Consider the following 6,000-nt stretch of genomic DNA (forward strand, 5'->3'; position numbering starts at 1 on the left):
TATTTATAGAGTGTGTTAGGAGAAGATTGATATTGGTTTTATTTGCTTAAATAACGGTTCCAATTACGTAATTCCGAAAACATTCGTAAAATGAAATACGGAATTTTATGTATAGTTTCAATTCTGCAGGTGAGAGAGAACTCTACATATAAAGTACACTATCTTGTGTACCTAATATAGAGAAAAATTCCACTTCGTAGGATATTCATTATGCTTTGTTAAGTTAAAAATAAGAAGTTCCTTCCCGTTACAAACATTATTCTCAGATATATGAGAATTAATATTTCAAAGGACCAGCTGTAAATCTATAATTAATTTATTTCGTACGTATTTCCTCCCACTAATATTTTAACGTTAGGTTCTGAAAACTTATTCCAGTAAGAATATTCGAGTAAGTTATGTTAAATAATAGAAATAAAAGTATTCGGGTAAGTTTCCCGTTCCTCAATGCATGAGAACGAGCTTCCCTAAATTTTAAAAATGGATTCGTTAAGGTAGTGATTGTTTTCGACTTACTAACAGACAAACCGTCGCAAACTACCTGGAAAGGTAATACCCAAACTTTCGTAACTGTTGAGGTTTATGCCAGCCTAATACAAATACCGACCAATCACAGTAAAATAACATGAACTGACATGCAGTTTAAGATTTTGCTGAATGAGCTGCACATTCACTTTCTCTAATTAATTTACAGATGAATTGACGCTTAAGAAGTAGCAGAAACACTAATAAGAACGGGTGAGTTTCAAAAACTACCAAAAGGGAAATAACAGGGAAGTAGAAATGCAGATATCTTATCAGATATTGTAATATTAATATTATTACGTATGTATTCTTATTGGAATGTGGATTTCCTAAAGAAATAATATTGCGATAGTTTCCTGTAGTTTATCCATAACTACTTTTCATTTTTTATAACTAATTTTTGTGATGTTCTTATTGTAACACCACCCTCCTTCGGGCTTTCTCTCGAATTCCGTGTAATGAAATTAGCAAAAAAAAAAAAAAAAAAAAAAAAAAAAAAGGGGGGGGGAGAATTTGTGAGGAAATCCGGTGTAACGCGGCAGTGACATTTACACTGATACCTCCAGATTTGGAGAATGCACAGGTCCCACTTTTGTTGTCTTCTACTATGGTGCAGAAATGAATAATATAAGGATTAAATTCCAAATACATAACTCAGTACTTCAGGCTAAATCCAGGACATTCTTTATGCCTTGTGATGAATAAATAGACATTTGAAAGGTGGGCAGACATACAATTTTTACATAATCTGATTATCTTCCTGCGCTTCAGGCTTTCATAACTATAATCAAACCTTCGGTGACATACGGATTTATATCTAAAATTAAAAGAGTACAATCATATTGTTTTTTCATGGATCAAGGAATACACAGGTTTCCCTGGCAACGAGAGGGCGGATGCTTTAGCCACACATGTTGTCGATGATTATGAGATCGATGTTCCGGGTTCGAGGCAAAAGGTTCTTCCTATTATGTTTAAAAATATACTGCAATCTTGGAATACATGTTGGATAAAGTCTAATAGAAGTAAAGATCTCTTAACGTTTTTTAAAGTTTTCGCGTCTAGGACAGTCTATTATGTAAAAGTTATAATATAACAGGTGATACTATGCACTTTCTGGAATCAAGTGAATTAACAGCTGGTCTCAGAGAAGATTTTGAAATTGCCAGTGAACGTCATTATTACTCTAAGAGAAATATAAAAATCGCACAGGATATTATGAGAATTATAAACAATAATAAGGATGAGATAAGAATTCAAATTAGGTGACTTGTCCTTTTTTGTGCGTTGGTATGATTTGTTCTTGCTTGCCATTACTTTTTCCTTTTACTCTGTTTTATTCTGTTTGGTATTTGTTTTCTTAATTCCTCTCCTTTTTTCTCTCTTTGTGTTCTCTCGGGTGCAGTCCATTTTTTGGTTATGTAGGGAATTCATGTTCGCTCGGCGGGCCAGGCTGCCCCTAGTTTCTAGCTAATGGCATAACGCGGTATCATCGGCATAGGGGGTTATAGAGATGAGGGAACGGGGGAAGGAGACTGACTAAAAGGTGGGGGTTGTAGACTGAGCTAGGATTAACTTCAAGTTTAAATTATTCAGGCGAAGGTGGAAGTTAATTTACCACTTAATATCATGTCAGATATTAAGCGGTAAACTCTCATTACGGTGTTTGTAGAAGAAGAAGAAGAAGAAGAAAAAAAGCATTTATCTCTAACGCGCCAATTTGTAGCCATTCGTAAAAACGTAAGATGTTTATCTTTCAATTTTTATCTAAATATTTTGCTGTTTGAAAGCAATATGTTGCCACTGTCCCAATACACATTTATTATTCTCTCGCACCAAGGTGTTGCTATTTAGTTCAGTATAAGATATTTAATTTTCAAATTTAAACTTTCTGTTACCTAGAAGCAAACGAAGTGATTGAAAAGCAATAAAAGCGACTATTAAAAATATTTTGACTACTTTTTAATCTGATTGATTTAAATAAAAATGCATTTAAATCATGAGATGTCTAATTAGAGATCTTAAATGTTTTTATGAAATGACAGTAGTTGGCCTCGTTAAAGTTATTACACACCTTTTCTTTTTTATGAGAATTCTTTTAGGCGGCTAGTTTCCAAAGAAATAATATAGTAAATATGAAAAAAACTATGTGTCAATCCCTTACACACACTATCGGGAATTCTAAAGCTGTGCTGTTTTTAAATATTTTCTGATCTTGCTTTTAATATTTCCTGTTTGCATTTGCATAAGTGCGAAGGCAGTGTTGCTTAGTAACAAAGCTAAAAAAAAACTGTGTTAGAAGGAGTAAGTCCAAGTTGAGCGAGAGCATTTTAAAATTTAGCAAATCGTCTGATGCGAAATTAAAATCTGAATCATTTTAGATTTTCTTCCTTTCTTTTTTTCCTATTTTTATTTATTTATTTACTGTTGTTGTCTAAAGTGCTTTGTTGCGTCCCAAAATAACTTTACGACATCAAGTCACAACCTGCACCCTGAATTTCTTTTACCGAATTCTGTCTCCACAACACTGATGCCTTAGCATGAGGATATAGAACCTGTATCAGTTCTTTGTATCTTGCGGTAATTAAGAAAGTAGAGTCATGAAGTTCCTTCATGGGTATAGTTACAGTCTGTCGAATGGACTGATAAGCATCGTCAAAGGAGCAAATGTCCACTCGATGCCAAAAAGAAAGAAAAAGAAATGCCTTTCGAAATGGAAGTAATACATCGGGAGCGCAGTTTAACTTCTTAAAATTGATAAATGCACATTTTACCACCTCAGAAGTGGTAAAATAACAAATATATATTAAGCTTAGTCATCGTCAGTAGGCAAAAGGCAGATGCAAGATGAAGATCACATATTAATAATAATTTTATCATCGCTTTTATTCGACAGGGCATGCTTACAGTTTTTCATCTTTTGCTTCGCTCACTAAAATCACATATTTGCTTCGTTCATTTTTTATTTTTTTTTTCGAATTAAAATCTTACTCTTCTTAATCTTTAAATAATACAAAGGCTGAATTCTTTTTCTGTTCTCAGCTTTTTTATAACAGCGAAAATCATTTTCTTTCTGCTATTGGAAAAATTGCTAATGTAAAATTGTCTAGTAAAAGCGACATCTTTAAAACACTCTTTAAAGGAAGTACCAAAGAACGTCTATGTACATATTCTTTGGAAGTACTTTCTTTATAGGCCCGTTCCCATTGGGGTTTATCTGAGCTAACGGAGTCAGTTCCATGTGTCGACTAGCTCCGCTGTGCCCGCAGTTCAGATTTGCTGTCCAGTGGGAAAAAACTGGTTTTGGAGATGGGTCGGCTACGTCAATTGTGTTCGTTAGCTCAGATAAACCCCAGTGGTAACGGCCCTTATGAAATCGTCAGTATTCTTTTTTTAGAGCTAAGAATTTTTGCATTACTGCGTTTCTTTTTCAATAGTAATAATTTTTTATATAAATACGTACAAGACATAAGTAATGTTATTCGAACGTTTATGGAAATAAGTATGTGTGAAAAACAATTTCGAGTTGTAATACTTTTCTTTAGATATTACTCCATTTGAAAAATAAAATTAAAGATAAAACGATTAAAAATTTAGAAAGATATTTATCTTAGATCTTTAAATTTACCTCCAGATGATTTTTGATGTGTTTTGCTACTTATGCCCTCGCCCAAATTATGAATCCTGGAGTAAATTGTAAATGAGCAATTAAATTTTACTTCCTGGAATGATATCTGTTATTTTTTATTAATCTGATGTTTGTTAATTTTTATTACACTTACTTACATCACTGCAGTTACTATTAGACTTCAGACTAAATTAAAATTAACAATATAGGACAGGTGAAAATTTTTAAGACTGATTTTTGCTTTAATTCCATATCGTGTGACTCTAAAAGTTCCGTATTTTTCCCTTTCTTCACACATTGCATTTTCGAGAGAATGTTATGAAAGGTTCAAAAACATAAAATAAATTATTTTTCTAAAGCGTTTTTAGCATTGTGGCCTTGCTGTTTCTCTCTTCATCTGGTAGAGAAGTTTGTAAAGAGTTTTACTGCCACCATAAGTTTTGTAATATATCTTATCAACAGCAAATTACTTTCTTCGGAACATCGGCATTAAAATACTTTTTTTTTTTTTTTTGCTTCTTCAGTCCGCTTAATTTTATTTTCAGTGTTGAACATGCATAAAAACTACCTGGAGTTCAGCTGTATGGCCAGTATTCTAGAGGTGTCTCATCGACACCTCTAGAATTTACCTTTAGACAGTCTTAGCAGCTCCACAACAGCAACATGTAACCAGTATTGTCCTTTAGCAAAATTGTTGATTATTGATTAATTCTAGTCTTTGCTTCCTCATGACTCAACGCAAATGGATTTTCAAGACATTTGCATAAGAGTCATTCTTCATTGTCTGCCCGTGGGTTCCCGAAACTTTGGAGTGTTTCCAGTATTTAATCATGTACTGGAGCACGGTAAAATATTCCACTAATATAATCATGCAGTAACACTTTAAGTTTTCTTTACTGCACTTCCTAAATTTAACAAAAAATTAAATAATGTTCTGCCATACTTTTACAGGTAGCATTTCTTAACCTTCGCTATAATGCGTATAGTTTTCACCCGTTATAGCCGAAAACCGAACTTCATGACTATTCGCAGATACATTAAGGGAGTGGTCTCAAACTGGCTGCAACAAGCAAATTTGCACAACCCGCGAACAGATTTCAAGTATGCATTTCCTGTAAATACAGTTTTTATAGTTCTAGAGACATCATAAATGTGGATTAACCTTGTGTACACACTATTACTGAATGAAGAAAGAATGAATGAACTAAGGTTCTGTTTTTGTCATTGTATGTATAGGGGTTGGACAAAAATATGGAAACACCTTTAAAAAAACATGTTTCTTTGCTTAATATGGTGTAGGAAACCCGTTGGCATCCAAAACAGCTTGCAGTCTACTCGGAATGGATAAATACAGTTCCTGTATGCTTGCCAAGGGAATATTATACCATTCTTCCTGCAAAACGGTGGCAAGTTCAGATAACGATGTTGGCGGTGGATAACGAGAACGCACTTTCCGTTCCAATGTAGACCACAAAGGTTCGATAATTTTCAGGTCTGGTGACTGTGGTGGCCAGGGGAGATGGGACAACTCATCCTCGTGCTCAGAAAACCAGTCCTGGACAATGTGAGCTGTGTGAACAGGGGCTTTATCGTCTTGGAAGACACCAACATCATCGGGGAACAAAGTTTGTACCATGAGATGAACTTGATCGGCCAAAATGTTCACATAAGTCTTGGCAGTCATGTGCCCTGACACAGTTATCATGGCGCTAGCAGAGAACCACGATATGGCTGCCCAAACCATAACAGAACCCCCGCCATGTTTCACTCTTGGCAACAAGCAGTCTGTATTATAGGCTTGAGATGGCGTTCTCCAGACGTAAACTCGGCCAGAAGTGGGAAACAAT

The sequence above is a fragment of the Stegodyphus dumicola genome, chromosome 7 (genome assembly GCF_044657685.1).
Source record: "Stegodyphus dumicola isolate Sdum_Otavi_A_Nest chromosome 7, ASM4465768v1".
Taxonomy (NCBI): Eukaryota; Metazoa; Arthropoda; class Arachnida; order Araneae; family Eresidae; genus Stegodyphus; species Stegodyphus dumicola.